Source organism: Parambassis ranga, chromosome 2 (assembly GCF_900634625.1).
Source record: "Parambassis ranga chromosome 2, fParRan2.1, whole genome shotgun sequence".
NCBI lineage: Eukaryota > Metazoa > Chordata > Actinopteri > Ambassidae > Parambassis > Parambassis ranga.
Genome location: NC_041023.1, coordinates 39271511 through 39289663, shown reverse-complemented (window position 1 = coordinate 39289663; position 18153 = coordinate 39271511). Strand labels below are relative to the sequence as shown.

Here is an 18153-nt window from a genome sequence, read left to right as displayed (position 1 = left end):
CGTCGCAGTGGTGAATCCTTTGCTGCCAGGAAACAGACTAAAACAATGGAGTCAGTGAGACATAGCAAGGCTAATGGATTCACCGCCACCTCTTCCCCACCTTCGCTTTTCATGTGCAAAAGTATTCATCGAGTCTTGATGGCGCCGGCCATGCATGACACTGATTCATTTAAAATGGCTCAGAAAAAAAAAATCTTTCACACACCTGCAGAGTTGGCAGAAAACAATGCTGGAGGTGTATTGAATCAGCACCTTTATCTCAAGATGCTGCAAATGTCTGGTTGCCACCTTAGTGTGTACAGTTTGGGTTTACATTTTTGACGGTGACGTTATCACTTTTTTTTTTTTTTTTATCCTTTGACTTGGCTGGCAAGTGAAGAGCTATTTAAGGGCTGGGCCCGGTTTTGTTTACTCCACAAGACTGAATTTTAATGACTGAGCAAAAGTTTGTTCAGCGTTTTTTGAAATAAGGGAGCAAACGTCCTCTTGTAATAAAAGTTTACACAGAGTTCTTAACTTGTGCTCTGAATCAGCTCTTAGTTAAATTATGGATCAGGGCCAGCATAAGTGCTGAAATCCTGCTGCTTATTCTGTATTGAGTTAGAATGAAAGTCTGGTGATTTATTCTTTAAGCTTCACTGGAGAAAGTTGGTGTTTTTACTCTTAATTTTGCTAGTTGTGCTTTTCCTGAACTATAAATAAAGATACAGAAACTATGATCCTTTCCTTTTCCTCTTGCATGTTTCTGTGGTTTCCTACCCTCCGGCCTGGTATACAAGTCTGGGATGGTTTCTTGCATCTCTGCCTGTCTATTGTATTCAAAGAGAGATGCCATTATGCAGTGTGAATAAATTGCTTTTGCTTCCCTTGAGTTCAATATAAATGGACACATTATTCAATTTGCTTTGCTGTATAATATTAAGCGACTTAAAATACAGTGAGGCTGCTGTGGTAATTTGATAACTTGCCACCTATATCAAAAACTAATATGTTGAATATTCTATTTTGTGTAGTTAAGCAGCAAAATGTGCTTCACTGAGCTATTTGCAGCCCAGGTAGGATTGTGTGTAAATTGGTTGGATACAGTTGCTGTGTGGCCTCTCCTATTCCTTTGCTTTGATGGCACCTAAGATTAAATGGTTACTGTTCCCTGAAATTCAAAGCTCTGCAGTTTAAGGCTATGCAGCGTGCGAATCTGTATGTGTGCTACGTGGCTATTTGTGTTTGTGTGTGCTGCTGTGGAGCTGATGTACAACAGAAGACAAAAGTCCACAAGGAGGATGGAGGTGAGGACATCTCGGATAGCACAATCAAATAAAGGAGATAGCACCAAAACTACACTTTAAAAAGTCCCATGTACACATAGGCAGGGTTTAAGGTAAGGTTAACTTACCCCATTACTTTTTGTATCTTCTAACCGTCCCGTTGGGATGAAGACACCCACAAACTACAACTAAAAGTTACAGTGCAGTGCTGTTATAATGGTAAATGTGTCAGTGCCAGACAACTTTGTGACTTCACTGTATACAATGGAAATAATGAGTCCATTGTGCAGAGTGGTACACTGTGCTGCTCAGCTTTGCCCAAGAGTTTTTCCCACAAAAAAAGGACTCTTATGTCATTTAGTGTGAGAAAATCAGACCCTGCTTCCAGCCAGACAGAAAACCTGCAGGTGACAGTCTGCAGCAGGGCTTAGGCATCATTAGGGCCGCTTGATTCGGGCACATGTATACATTTGATGTTTTTTCTGCTTATTAAAATATCAGACCTTGCATATAAATCATTAGACACAGTGCCAGAAGAGGAGCCACCAAATTTGTATTGTATTAACGACCAGTGATAATCCTAACATACATTTCTGTGTGTGCGTGCGTGTGTGTGTATACATCTGCTGGAGCTGCAGCTTGAATTTGTGGTTAGAACCAGAGAATTACAGCGTGCTTTCTGATTATCATTCCCCCGTGCAACAACCCTGTGTCTCTGGTGCATTAAAAGTCACAAGACTGGAACAAATGGCACAGTTTCCACAATCATTTCAAATTAATGAGTCTCTCCTGCATAGAAATGCAAATTTTCAAACACTAGATCGCTTCCTAAAACAGAACTGCAGGAGGAAAAAAAAAACATTTCTTTCAGCCATTTTAGAAACAGGCTTAACATGCCTCGCTCTGGTATTCCCCAGTCTCACAGAATGCTTCCCCTTCATAATGAAAGCCTTATTGGCTTTGGGGTGTCGGAGCAGCGGGTTAGTATGTGGAAAATCTGCACAATTCAGTAGTAATGCTGCAGTGCGATGCAACTTCCTGTTTGTTCGATATCATTGCATAGTTATGTGGGACATTTAGCCTCACATGAAGGTCAGACAAAAAACAGAAACTCACACAATGATGGATCATTTAACACATCTTCCTCCTGTGTCCTCTTACACTGCACGTCTTCCTGCAACGAATAGAATCCTTCAAAAAGCCAGAAGCAGATGACTTTCATGCTGAACTTCTCAGGAACCAGGCAGCCAGCGATCCATGCTTTCATTTCCTATTTATTATGTAGAATACTGCTGTGTCAGTGTGTTCCCGCATCTGCGAGGGATGACTCTGTTGTGTGATTGGAGCCTGAGCGGCTGTCGGCTCCATGTCGGGCATCCAGATCTCAACGGGACTTGGCCCGTACCCCAGAGATGCATGATGGGTGAGACAGAGATGTTTGATGTAAACTGTCACATCTCTCCACTGGTGTCTACCACATAATGCGCCACCAGTTGGAGGATGAAACAAGAGCAGCGCAGGGCCTCTTTTCCTCATGCACCGATTAACCTTGAGCTGTTGCCCATTGTTGGCAACACAGCAGGTTTGGTTACCTTTAAGTAATGATGAACCCACCTCATAAGGAAAGCCCCTGACACGAAGCCCAGCATGCATTTGTGTAGTTAAAGAGGACAGCACGAGGGCGTTGCTAGTCTAGCTGTTAATGCTGTGACCTTTTTTATTTTTGGCCAGCAGAAAATGATGCAGGCAGGAAGGCAACTGGAAAATATGTCATTGGCATTTGTCCATTAGTCAACAAATCAGCACACGGCACAGGATGGATCACTAATGCGGGATTTGTGGCGCTGCGTGACACTGTGTAATCCGGCTCCGGCACTGTTTTCCTCACCTGTTCATTAGCAGAAGACAGGGGCTTGTCCCATCGTCCCAAAGCCGCCTCTCCTTTCATGTCTCACTGTTCAGTGAGGGGAGGATGCATCAGCTGCCTGTACTTGTTGTGTATATGTGGTTAGGAGTGAACAATGCATACTTGCTGTGCGTTTTGTGCGAGTTTCGCAGTGTTTGGCTGGCTCTCGTGCTAGCGGATTATAGAAGATTTACATGGCACTGTAATAAGCAAGTCCTTCACCTTGGGACCTTTATTAATCTTAATTAATTTCTGATAATTCCTCATTAACACTGCAGACATAAGGGCTCCATTGCTGAGAAACAACCATGCTAGGCCACATTTGGAGCTTTAACTGAACCCAGGAGACTGCTTAGATTGACAAAAGATGGTGTGAGACTCGTGTCTTGTGTGTCCATGTTTCTGCTTCCGTCTTATTTGACTTGACCTTGGACATGCTCATTAGCATCAAACACTGTACATCTCAAACCACAGTGCCGTGCAGATAGTTGAGTAATGACTAATGCCTCAGCATGGCATTATGGAAGAATGTTTTTTTAAACAGCGAGAAAGGAAGAGGCGGAAGAGAGAAAGAGACACTCTGGTGGATTAATAATTCATGCTCTGCAGATGATCTGTGAATAGCAGTGGTAAACAGGCTTTTATGGCTTTTAAATCACCTACATTGCTTGCATGCACAGAAAAGGAAAATGACCAATGACTCAATTGTTGGTGCAATTTCGCTTCAACTTGTTGTGGCTAGCAGAAAAAAAATGAGTCGGCTCAGGAATGGGAGGCACGACTTTGTTATGATATTTGTTTTGGAATGCCTTTCATATCTGTTGATGACGGGGAATATTGTAAACGGTGCACCGTTAGGCAGCAGTATCCTTTCCTGCGCTTTGGTGATTGATAATGTGGAAACAGGGCCGTGGCATGACAGGCATCAATTTAATGGTAATTGTATTGTTTTCTCATGAGGAAACTTCCATCTGAGAAGTAATATCTGGAAGAAATGAGTTTGTTCTGTGCAACACAGTGCACATTATGTAGATGTAGTGGTGGATATGAAAAAGAGTTGCGTATCTCTCCTGTACTGTATTAGTGTCTCAGCTGGCTAGCTTGTTTTTGATTCAACATCCCAGCTGCCAAAATGGCACTGAAGGCTGATTTGTACTGTATTCTTTTGGCCTCCACCCCTTCCTTATTTTTATTTTTTTCTGGTTGCAAGCCGTACCTCCACTGCGCCCCCCATGCCCACCACTCTCTCCTCCCTCTTTCTTCTTCTTCTCTCCATAATAAGAACATGCAAAGTGTGAATTTTTTATTATGTTATATAAGAAGCCTCGGCACCCCTAGAGACCCATGTCCTGGTTCTGGTGTGTTCAAAACAAGCACACGAGAGGAAGAGTGCAGAAAAGAAAAAGAGAAGGGTGGTGGGGGGGATAAAAGTTAAGAGAGTATTCAGAGAGATGCAGAGGGCTGGAGAAGAGGAGGGTAAGAGTGAGAGAGAGGATTGCAGAAGGGGAGATCGGAAGAAGGAAGAGGGAAAAGAGGAGAGGAGGGAAAAATAAGAGGAGCAGGCGAGGAGAGAGGATTAAATGAAAGCAGAGGAGAATGCATGCGGTAGAGGAGCCTGTGGGGGGAGATCTTCCCATTAAGAGGCACAGTGCTCGGCTCTCTGATCTCAGAGTTGTGTTGTGATGCCAGACAAGAATACTCTAGGGCGACAACCACTGCCACCAGAGAAACAGCTCCTCTGCGACTGATATGCAAATACTGTGTACAGCTATAGCAAGGAGAGGAGGGAGGGACGCAAGGGGAGTCAAAAGAAGAGTGGGATTGAAGGAAAGGGAGAGAGGAGGAGGAGGGGGATGAGACGGGAGGCGATAAGCCAGTATCCCAGAGTGCCTTTGTATGAAAATCTATGTAAAAGTGTGACAGGGAAACCTACCAAGCTGTACACAAACTTTTTTTTTCTCTGTTTGCACCGAGCTCTCTGGCAGTTTAAACGAGGTAACATGCAAACACGGTGTTTCATGTAGTTGTGATTGTACACATGGGAACCATAGTGTGTGTGATCCATAATGAATTGACTGGAAATAGCATAAATAACTCATTCACATCTGCAGCTTTCTTTTGTTCTTCAGTTTATCGCTGTCTGAAAAGCTCCACTGGGTGTCCTCCATTCCTATACATAACCTAATCTGTATTATTCCGCGGCTGAAAGTAGGGCCTAGTGGCATTTACTGCAAACTCAAGTCTCATCCAGCCTTCTGCTTCTGCTTTTTATCTGCCTCTCTTTATTATTTTTGTATATTTCAGTTACCATTCTGCCTGTATGAACAGAGATGTAGAAGCCACTCATAAAATAAATGGGGGAAATCTGTTCTCCCCTCTTTAAATGTATCGGCTTTCTTGACAGAAAGATCAAGTATCTTTGACAGCTGGGCTCCATTACCCACTATTGAGTTTTGGGCAAGAACTAAGGGGTAGATAAGTCATCCGGAGGTTTTTTCAGGTGGATTTCAGTCCATGAAAGTCTTACTTTGGGTTGTAAATCTACCAGAACAAATATTCATTGCATACATTGGAAATGGAATTTCAGCTTTCTAAGGCGCAGTGGCCAAAATAATTGTATCATTCCATATCAAACTATCTGACAGCATACCATTTGGAAGCTGTTTATTTTATTATTCGCCAGCTGACATTATCATAATCATTACATTCGCATGATCCTCACATGATTGCCCCATTGCAGCTAATGAAGCTGGCTCGTGTGCCTTGATACCTGTCACCCTGCCAAAAGCCTTGCCTCGACTTGATCGCCTCTGGTCCAAGTAATTTATTTGTTTATTTTCATTAACAGAAACATTAGGTTTCTTTTCTTACCGGATACGGCGAATCCGTTAATGAACATGCCAGTTAAAGTGAAGATGAAAGCACCAGTTAATTATCTTCTCTGACATTCTGCCAGACAGATTAATTCCAATAAAAAAGGGAGAAGTCATTACCGTCGGCTCCACTTGTCAATGTGTTGATCTGAGAAGCTGTTTACAAGGTTCATAGGATAAGAAATTAAATTGAAATGTACTGCAGGACCTCATGGCAGTTATCGTACGCTAGTGGGAAACATTTGAGAAAAATGGTTTGTTGCTTAATGTAAATTGAATTAAGCTGTCATCTTACTCACTACAAACTGGTCCCGTGAGAAGCTGGCCTTTTGACCTGAAGATGTGGCCGCCGGGTCGCAGAGGGCAGACCAGGGATGTTACTGTAGCAACATTTTCTATTTAAGCACCTGCAGAAGTAATAAATTAATTCCCTGCAGTGTGGAAGCAGAAACACAAAGGTCAACTGTGCTCCGGCACCTCACCACCTCATATGTGGCCAACTCTGATTAAATACTTCCCTTGTCACTGGGGACCTCTCCTACAGAACAACAACACATTGCTTCAGCAGCACATGTACTATAAGATGTGATGTAAGGTTCTCATAATATGCGCTTTATTTTAAGCTACGTGCTATGGATAGCCACAGCTTTCATGCATAATATCAACTAGTTAAATAAGTCAAAGTTTTCCCTACTTTGACACATTCTGCCATTTATCTTAGGATCTAGTCTTTTTCTAAATAGGGAACAGTAAAGTAGGAGGAGGAGGAGGAGGCATTAAGAAAAGGCTACTGACAGTCTCTAATCTGCATGTTTACTGCCTTCATTAGAAGATCATCAAAGTGTAGCATCGATTGTGTCGTAGTTGCTCAGCGAGGAGCCATATATTCCAACTCAGCAGGAAATTTTAGCTGTTAATCGAGAAGGAGTCGTGAGCCCAGGATGTCTAAACAGACTCCCAGTGTGTGTGTGTGAGTGTGTTTTACAGCACCGCTCAAATCATTTTTGTGAGCGAGTGAAGGTGCGTCCAGGTACATCTGTAACTGTATCCTCAGTCCTTCCCTTCTATGCTTTATGACATCAGTGTATCTTATTCTAACCCGTCAGCCTAAAACAGCTCATTACTGACACAGTTAGTTTAATGTAGTGGGGGGTTAAGGGTGGCCAGAGGCTGCTCTGTGATTGGTGACTAAAGTAATCAGTCCACACCGACCCTCGCAGCCTCCGCCTCCCTTTCTGTCATCCCCACCCACTCTGCTGGGAAGAGGAGTGCAGGAGTGGGGGAGGCAAGAAACTCTGTCTTGTTACATCATCACAACCCCCAATATTATGTGCACCCTGATCAAGATTCATGTATGCAGCCTGCCTCCTACTCTCGCGGATCACTGAGGAAGAGGCAACTTGTTGTTTTATTAGAGATCCCACGTCGGAGTGAGCGTGGACTCTTGACGGACACAGGGTGAGGGTGAAGGGAAGGAAGAGGAGGAGGAGGAGGATGCCCTCGGTAATCGTCGGCCGAGCTGTTTAGTCATGGTCCTGGTAATCTCTGGTGACCTTGGCTGCTGGATTTCCGCAGTGCTGCATTAATATGCGCACAGTTAGGAGACGGGTTCTCAGCCTGTCTTCGAGTCGGTTTTCGTCTGTCTCTTCCTCTCCCCCCACCCTCTCATACATTACTGGCATCTATCGCTCTCATCCATTTAGCTCACCTCTTCCCATACTGTCTATAAAAGAATCACAGACTTCAGAATTTATGATGGCATCTCAATTGGGCCGGTGTCAGAATTTGGCAGGCTGAAAGGTTTTTAAGGTTATTTTTATGGCATTTCTGCTTTATTAGATAATGTGCAGCTGGGCAAGATGGTAGAGATGGAGAGTGATGGAAAGGAGAGGAGGACTGACAGGAGACACGGGCATGTTGTCAAATGGCAAACTTTGATATTTACTTTCATTTCATATGCTGATACTTCACTCCAGTGAGGTCAGAGGTCAGGCGTAGACACTAAAGAGCAGCCGAGAGTCTCACTGAGGGACACTGAAGCTGAACAAAGTGGTTCATAATGGAAACAGTTGCCCTAAAAAAATTATAATAATTTTCTCTGCAGATGAGAAATAAAGTGTTTATTTGCTGAGTTATTGTTGTGAATACGGCTCCACAAAATGAACAAAATCTAACAATAGCTGCCATTTTTATCCACTCTGACTCACAGGAGGAATTAGGTTTTTACCTTAAAGCCTTTCTGATGTTTTTCTTCTTCAACCAAGGGCGCTGCCTCCTTGATTTCCCTTGATTACCTGCAGAGGGAACACTAAGAGAGGATAAATGAGACAGGAGCAGATTAAAAAAAGGACCCAGTCATATCAAAAAGGACCAAAATGTGTTGCGGCTACAATCCAGGTAGGCATACTTGACTATTGATGGCTGCACAGCAGAGCTGGTTTTGGTGTGATTGATATACTAGCGAGTCGGCCTTAGCATTTGATCAATATCAAAGCCACTGCTTTTTATCCAGTGCAGCTGCTGCGCAGATATACTGTAGTCGCAGTTGTTTTACTCTGACCTGTAGCCTTTTCTGGCGTTATCAGTTGAAGAGGAAGTTGTGCAGCTGAACATTGGATGTTTTCCTTGTTACAAAGTGCTTCATGTTCAGGAAGGTCAGAGCAGTGCTGATGCAACTTACTGCTATTCAGATTTCAACGCCAAACATGCACATCATTATCAGTGGCTTGTAATATTTCAAGGCCTATAGGTTCTTATGAACGGAAATTCCTGCACCTCTCCCCCAAAAAATTATAAAACCTTAGAAAGCTATGATGATTTTTTAATTGGCCTTTTTGCAACACAAAGGTTTTTCTGTTTTTCCGTTGGTCCGCTTTATAATTACTTTTTAGCAGAGTTGCTCAAACTGCTTCTCTGATTTTGATATTTGCTTTTTCCGGCTCCACCAGCCTTCACCTGGAGCTGTGCACATTTGAAGGAATGTATAATAAAGTCTCTTTTTTTGTTCTTGTGTGTTTTGGAGGGGGAGTCAACTTCAGCACCCCCACCATGCGTGCCCAGATTCAGCCACTACAGTGGGAGCACTTAACTAAATGAGAGAGCCAGTCTGATCAGCTGAGGAACAATTGCATTAATTTAGTGTACTCAACCACCTCTGTGGATAATTTGTTTATATTGGATTACCCATTGTTACTTCACCCGAACCTGCGCATTTCACTAACAAGCCCACCGTGACTCTTACTGGGGGGGCTGAGTATTTTGTTTTGCTGTTGTCAAGCTAACTGAGTGAGCATTGTGTACATATAATCCTGTACAGTATGTATACACATATTGTCGAGTCAGGGAGTTGTGGATGAATCCCTCCCTTGGAATAAGAATCACCTTCTCTTTAACCTTTTTTTAGCACTTTTCCAGTAGCTCCCCGTTTCCCCCTCAGACGGTCATCCATCTAAAGCAGTGAAGCCCGCTTTAATTAATTGTGTATATGCAAATGTGGCTCATAGTGCCAGGATCTCCATTTTCATTTTCTTGGCTTTTTCTTCCTCCTCTGCTTCCTCTTCTTCCCTCTTCTTCTGCAGCTCAAGGTGGATTTATTGTAAATTCAATTTGCATTAAGGTTCTAATTTGCTGACACTCTACATGAATACATTTTTTAAACTGTTATGCACCTCAGCATGCGCAGCTGCTCAGCCCCCCCCCCCCCCTGACTCCTCCTAAATTGTGGGTGCATGTGGAGGGAGAAGATGGGGGTGCTGCACATGGTAATGGAATTCTTACACGGAGCTTCTAATTGGAGCAGAACAGGATGGCTTATTTTGAATCAGGAAAACGAAGTGCTTGTTATCATGCGGCTGGCTGAGGGATAAGGGAATTGCAGTTTTTTTGAGCTGTGTTTGTTATGTGTGGAGCATATAGCTGTGTTTGTGTGTGTGGTTATATAGCTAAAAAAAGTAGCTGCAAATGACCAGATTGGGCTCGTCTTCATCTCTTATTTAATTACTTTCATAGTTGAAAGTGTTTCTGACCTAAATACAAGTACTCCCTGTTTGCAGTGTTTTAATGTTATTCATTTAGAATTTTATTATTTTTATTATTTATTAATTACAAGGAGAAAGCAGTAGAATTAAAAAGCTATTCTGTTCTGCAGTGCTGGCTTTGGGACGGTCATTCTGGAGACATTTTAGAGCAGCTTTTAATAATTCAAAATCTGAAGGCTTGCAGCTTGACTGCTACAATAAATGACTCACTTGCCTTTCAAGATTTACAGTATGAATAAGTTAATGTGTGATTTGCCGACCTCCTTTCTTCCACAGTCTGCACTATAATTGGAGTCATAGCATCGGAAGAATCTCCTCCAACAGTTTCTGTTGCAACTGGGTGTTCGAATCACAGGGAGGCCTTTGATTTAGTCAAATAATGATAAAGTATAACAGCTTTTATGTGACACATTTGAGTTTCAGTCCTGTCGGAGATCAATGATCCTGATGAGTAATGTTAAACCTGATCTGCCTCCAACTTTTAATGGTAACAAAAGCATACCATTTGTTAGCATTGTAGCATCCTCATGATGGATGTGTTGCTACACACCCTCCTCCAAAATTCAAAAATACCACCTCTGCTGCAGTAATGTGGAGCGGGGGGGGGGGGGGGGGAGCATCGGCATTTTCAGGAAACGTCTCCGCCAGCTGTCAACACTTGCCCATGTCACTGTCTGAAACACTGTCGCTGGGAATGAGTGCAGTGCATCATATTATCCAGTTTGTAATTGAATTGTAGCAGGAGGTAGGGTGGTAATCAGTGTACAGCAGGTAGTTTTTGTTCCAGTGTTTGACAGTAATGTCCTCTAATGGGAAGCTCTGGCTCTACTCTTGTTACAGGCCACTTGGTTTTCCTGGATCTGACTCTGTGTGTGTGTGTTTTTATGTGTGTGAAAGTGTGCAGCAGGCATGGTTCATACTCCCTTAGCTAACCTCTCAGGTACTCCCAATATTCCTGATTTTTATGTAATATCCTCGACCTTGAAGACATATCTGTTGAGGCACTGAGTCACCGTCTGCTGCTGCTGAATTATTGCACATTTCCTCCAGTGATTTACAGCATGGACGCCCTTACTTGTGTGGCTTTTAGAGGCCTTACTGTCCCTGCTGTCCTGGCGCTTGAATCATTTCTCAATCATAATATTCTTCCTTTCTCTTTGAACTGCCGGCACATCCTCTCTTCACCCTCCCACTCTTGTGTTCACGAATTGAATAGCTTGGAGATAGAGGAAGGGTGAAACAGCGAGACAGCAGAGGAGAGAGAGCACGAAGAGATGATGCTCTGGTAGTTAACAGTGTGGGAAAAAATGAGAGACAAAAAATAAGGTCAGATTGACGTATGAGAGCTGACACCAGCGCCCATCAGGACAGTACCCGCTGCTTGCTTTGTTACATATTCTTGCCATCTTATCATTTCACAGACGGCTGGCACAGAGGCTGATGTGACAAGGCTCTCTATCCATCTGGGCACGCTCTATTTTCACCAACGCTCATTTCGAGGGGGCACCGGAGCACAACGCCCAAATGGTGTGTCGGTGTCTGTAGTGGACCGGCGAGGGTCTGAGTCACCGGCTTAGTGCACCCACACTGCCATGATACAGCACAGAATCACAGGCTGACAGGGCTGCCAGCGGAGGCAGTGCCGCTTGTGTGGCCCATTCCTTGTGTGTGTGTGTGTTCTCTCTGTGTATTTTGTACCTGTGTGGGTGAGTGAGAGTGTTTGGAGGGAAAAAAAGTCTTATCCACGCTTTTGTCCTATGTGCACAGTCATGTCTGCAATGCAGGTGTTTTTTCAGGAGTCAGTGTTGTTTATATTGTGCATCTCGGTGCCTGTTTGTGAGATGAGAGGATTAGTGACACCGTGGGGAGCAGACAGATGATTTTGTGATTATGTAGTGCTCTCTCTTTCTCTAGAGGAGAAACCCCAGCCATAACAGGATCACTTTTACATCTGGTTCTTGTCAACTGTTCCTCTGGCAAAGGCACAAAACTGGGAAGAAAGCACATGGATGCAAGTCTGTGGAGATGTAATCACACAGTTTGATACGTTTGGTCCGTCAGAACAGCAGGGAGGAGCAGCCTCCTGAATAATTCTACCAAACTACCCTCACCTGTGCATGTGCATGTGTGTTTATTTTCCCGTTTATTCTCTTCACCACAAGGGTCCACCCCTGGCAACGTTCCCTTTCCCATCAGCCACCTCTCTGTCCCCATCAGCACTTAACCCATGATTGGACACAGCAGGCGTTGCTCCCTCTGGAGGCCGTGTCCAATCAGGGGAGCTGAATCTGATACAGAAAACGGTGGAAAGCAAGATTGCGGGCAATGTTTACTTTGCGATAGGAAGAAAAACAGTTTTTTTCTTCTTCTTCTTCCCCAATCACATGTGAGTATTTGCATATAAATAACCGCCCAGTGGCTGTCATAGAAGAGAGGGAGTTTGGGAGGAGAGAGACAAATGAAGATGAAGTGTCATGAGAGTAAAGTGCAGGCGAGGCGGAGGGAGCGATAGAACTGTTTTATCTGCTTGTGAGGAGCAGGGAGGAGGACGGGAGGTAAATGTCACTGCAATCATTTAATAAGCTGGGCAGCTGGAGTCACCCTGCAAAAATATCAATCTTTTTATCTGCTTTGAATCTTTGCATTTCTTGTGCAATTTTTCAAGGAACAAAATGAAATTAAAGTGCACAGACCAGGCAGACACAAAGACACAAAGTTTGACAGCCACAGGCAACAATGACTTCCTGTAGATTTGGCTCACAAGTAGGAGGAAGACCTTGTCCATGATGGCCTCCACAGTGCTGCTGGTGTCCTTTACCCTTAGCTCAGGTCATCTGCAGCAAAGTGGCGATGTACACTACTAACTTTCTGCACCGCCTCTGGGTGTGTTTATAGTCCCTGTCCACACCCAGGTGGTTGTAGCTTCGCTTTTATGCCACCATATGGCCCGTAAGTGTGGTCATTTCAGCATTTGCTACTTCTTATTTTTGCAGGTCATTGTTACACCATCCAGCAGTGCACAGCCTTTAATTTCCTGCATACAATTTTAGGTCACTTTTTCTTCTTTTTCACACCCCAGTCTTGCTTATTGTTCCAGACATCCTATGGTGAGTGTGCGGACACTCTCACATGCAGAGGGCCATAGCTGATTGCTTTATTGGCTGATGACTCATTCTCTTTTTCTACCTGCTGGAGGTACTTCAATCATGCAGGTAATCTCCCCCAGCACGCCAGCAGCAGAGAGGTTACCTTTCCCACACATCAGAGCTATTTTCCTCTTAATTGAGACCCACTCTGCTGCGACAGCATTTTCACGAGGTGGAAAATGGCAGGTCAAGATTTCAAGACATCTTTCTCCCACACGCCTCCTGCCCCTGGGCAAAAGTGGCTGTGAAGTTGATAAGTTCCTTTAGGGTACTGGAGCCGATCCAGCAAAGACAGTACACTTCTTGAGGGCAAGTAAAGGTTGATGTCGCATCACCTCATAGATTGTACGCATGCGTAGATGTGTGTACAGAATCTTGTGTGTTTATTCAATCAGGCCAACCTTATGTATGCACGCTTTTCTGATTGAATTACACAGGGGCTTTTATGGAGAAAAATAGTGGTGAACCATCTCCTTGAGTGCTTATGAGAGAGCAGACACTTTGTGGGAGTCTCTGTGGTGACCTGACTCAATCTGCATACGATTACCCCTCAGTAGACCTGTAACCCAATTTATGAGCTGATCACTTCTTCTCCAGAGGGAGCACATGCTCTCTCTCTGTGACAGTAAAATGCAGAAGGAACACAATGACATCACATTTGTTTCGCTTTATTACTGCGCCCTTTAAACCGAATCGTAGCTGTTTTTTTCATGCATGTTTAGTTGCATCTGTGCTCCATCTAGTCGACAACCATTTTCACACATTTATTTTTCAATCGAAATAAGGGCCTCCTGCAAAACGAGGTGGGAAAATGGTGACAGAGTTTAAAAATAAAAGACTGCAAGGGAGAGTAATCCGTGCTAACACCTGCAATGACTACTTTTATCCACAGGTGCTGCCAAAGACACAATGTGAGATTGTATTTTCTAATAATCCTGTGTTATAGTGTAAAAAATACTTTAAAAGTGATTGTTAATTGTGTAAGGGTCAAATTAGCTTCATGCTTTAAATATTTGAAAGCATTTATATTTTGAAATATATATATATATATATATATATATATATATATATATATATATATATATATAAAGCCTCTTTGACTTAACCTTGATTTTAAAATGCACTGCACTGCATTTGCATTTAAACCTTGGATGAAGCTCGTTACAAATCTATTTTCATATGAAAACATGCATCTACGCAGCCAATTACCTTTGGCTTGGAACTGCTTTCATATAAATCACTGCCTCGGCGTGGTTTTGGTTACAAGGATAAGAACCTTGTTATAAATGAGGCTCCAGTCTTTTACACAGTTGGACAAATGAGACAAACATGACAAACATAAAAGCAAGGCAGCCTTGACAAATGGCCCTGTCTTTGTTTAATGGCGTGGTTAAGTCAGAATACGACAAGGAGACCCCATTTCGGGGTGTCAGTGAATGTGGCTCTATTAAACCCTGCTTTCCATGCAGACTGACGTGCAAGCATTTGTTCTGGGATCATTTGGCAAAAACATGACAGCTGACAGTTACCGGTTACCATTTTTTCAGCTGACAAACAGAACGGTTGGGACCTTGGACATGCTCAGAGTGAGCCGCTGAGGAATTGCTGCTTTTTATTTATGGGTCATGGGACTTTATGGGTGCAGACGCAGCTTACGCTGGTCCCAGCCGCTGAAGAGCAGCCGGAGCTGTTATTATCACTCAGCAGATTGGCCAATTCCCTCTCCAATTGTGATCCAGCCGAATGGAAATCTGGTGAGCAGGGAAATGTTAATCGAGTTCAATTAGGCTTTGTACCATGTTTGTTTCATGCCAGCAGATTATGCAGAATCCCTGCCCTCACTTACTGAAATGAATGATAACCCTCTGTCAAAAGTCTGAAGCAACAATAGCATAAGCAATATGAGGATAGGTGAGATAAGTTAGAAGTTAAACAGAGCAAGGCCATTTTAGTTTAGTTTTACATCCAGACCCTTTGTAGTAATTAAATGCCAATGCATGCTTTAAAAGCATCATTGTGAGCATGTCAGTAATTTTACTGCTGAAAACAAGTGATGGAGGTTTTCAGTCAGAATTAGTCATTACTGTGTATGTAGTTTCATTATTTAGTAGAAAAATGTTTCACTGTAAGTGCATTTTTACTATTTGGCATCATTTACCGCACAAATGTGACAGCAAATTTCTGCTACTGGGACGACATCAAAATAATTCCTTTGAAGCAGTTTAGCCACCTCTTTCCTATTCTGTGAGGCATTATTTTTCTTCACTTAGAGGGAACATGTTCTGCTGTAAAATAAAAAAAGGGTCTGAGTGTTTATTTGCTGTGCTGATGGAAAAGGCAATGACAGAACCAGTCTGTCTGATGTTTGGCAGTGAAGCATTAAATGTGGGTTTTTTTCCCTTCTTGGTAGCAAATCCAATATGTGCAGCCAAACTCAGAGTACTTCTAAGTAAATGTATCTGCACTCGTCTGTCTGGGCTGCAAAGGCTAGCTGTCACTGGAGGAATCTATATAAATGCGCATCTATAGGGAGCTGTTGGCAGTTAGCATGCATGCTACTTCTCCCAAACTCTGGGATGGGACATTCTTTACTGTACTTAAGTACAGTTTTAGGTATTTTTACTTTACTTAAGTAAAAATAATAGTGCATACTTTATACTCGTATTCCATTTATACTTTACTGTGCTGGACTGTACTGCTTGACTGATGGGAGTTCAGACTCTGCATAGAGATGATGGTGTCACGCTGTGTTTTAATAAGGTGGATCAGTTCGCTAACCAGTTAGCTACTGTCTGATAATTATAACATTAACCTAAAGCAGCTGTTTCTGAGCCTGGTGACCTTGCTCTGGATGCTCCTCCTACCTGAAGGGATGTCTGAACTGAAAATTTAATGTGTAGTTAAACATTATCAGAGTTTTTTTAACCTTTCCATATATCCTTTGCAATGGAAATGAATAATATAAATATTTATATTATATATTATATTATACATAATTACTTATTAATTAGCACATATGATTTAGAAGTAAAACCATCTTCAACAACAATCATCGAGTTATTATCATCCACAAACTAATTAGCAAGTTCTTTGTTGCCATGGCAACTGTTAGACTTGATCACTAGGAGAAGATTGTGCTGTTGGGCAGCACACAAGCACACACTCACCATCTCCAGCATTTGCTTAATTTAGTTTCTGGTTATTGTTTGTTGTTTGTTTTTGTATAATCATTTTATTGTAATGTATTGTTCTGCATTGTGTATGTGATCATCTGGCTCCTGGGAACACACGTTTAATTGTAGAAATCAAAAGAAGGTTTAGAAGTGCATGTGGAAGTGTTGCATCTGAATGCTTTTTTTTGTTAATTTATTCGTGGATGGGTCGCCACATCTGTTAAACAAATGACAGGAAGCAAAAACGTAATGACAAGTGTTGAATTTTCCCTGTTTCCTTGTTGCCTTCAACTTATTTTCCCATTACCTCAAAACATTGTTGCTGAAGCGATTGCCAATTAACTGATGAACAGAAACAAATCACCTATCAAGCAAGCAAATCAAGCATGGGCAGATTAAACTGCTAAAGTGCTCGAGGCAAACATGACCAATTTACCTGTGTTTTCTCCTCATTTGGGGTTTTTCTGAGCTGAAGTACACTCTTCCACTGTTAAAGGAGACACATTGAGTCCAGTAGTTAGAACTACATTTGTCAATAAAGGAAAGGGAGGCGATAAGATGTAAAGATAGGTGGATAATTGAACATGTTTAATGGAAAGCCAATAATAAGATGTGGCTTGTTAACTCTAGATTTCTGTGGGAAAATTGATGATTTTTGCCCTTTCAGTCATAGATTTTTCTTCCAAATTTCCAACACCAAATTCTGTTCCTGTTTTTTTTATATATAAGGATCATAGCACAATAACATAAGTCAGCATGCCTAATCAGTTCATCTGGTAACACCCTCCCCTCCCCACAGTCACCCCAGCCTTTGCTGCACCTCGCTGATTGGCGGGTGAGTCGCTTCTGTCGTAAATAAAACATTTATAGGAGCTCAATTAGTGAAGCCTGTTGAGTTTGAGACAGCTGCGCTCACCAGCTGTTTTTAAAGGAAGAGCGGTGCAGTGAGGTGAAGCGAGAGAGAAGAGGAATAGGAAGGAGGACTGAAAATTAAGACTTATTATTACTCAGGTATCAGACAAGTTTTTGTGTCTTAACAGAGAAGAAGGAAAAGGTTCAATAATTCCTTGTAAAAGCAAGAAAAGAAGCCATTTTTACACTAAAATGAATGCATGTGTTCAGTGTTTTTTCTGTTCTGATGTCAGAAATGCACCAAATTAGCCAAAAGCAGCAAGAAAAAAGTGGAAATGTATCATACATCTTTGTCTGTGTTGGGATTCTGTAAGAACTGCTTAATATTTCATGTGCTGTGTTCATGCATTGATCCGAGCCCCTGAAGTAAAGCTGTTTTCAGAGCAGGTGAGCAAGGCTGCACAGGTTACCATGGTGATTACCCTCCTCTTCTGTGTTGCTTACTTGATACATATAGTTACTCACTTCCTTCCTGCACGTAAACACGGCTCCAAATCACCCGCATGCCTGCTTCGGTTCAATCTTCATAACTCTCTTGACTGACAGTCGCCCAGCTTTTATTAGATGTCTTAACAGTAAGACCCCTATTGCTGAGCCTCTGCATGTGTAGCGCCACAATATGAGACAAGTTACTTTTTCCATTTATTTGAGAGCGCGGGAGAGTCTGATAGCTTTAGGGAAATGAATGCAGCCTTGCAGCAGCTTCTAATTTTCTCAGGTCAAATGTAGTTGAGTGCCATCACCGCCATTTATACAGATGTTGACGGTGGCTTATGTGGAGTTTATTGGTGGTAAAAATCAATTTATGTATGAGTTGGTGACATTTAACTTAAATATAAAT

At 42.5% G+C, this 18153-nt stretch overlaps 1 protein-coding gene across 1 annotated transcript in view; it reads left to right on the top strand.

The window, feature by feature from the left end:
* The window catches only part of LOC114428721 (interleukin-1 receptor accessory protein-like 1), a 136588-nt gene that overhangs the window by 36656 nt on the left and 81779 nt on the right, over positions 1 to 18153 (top strand). The window lies entirely within an intron of this gene.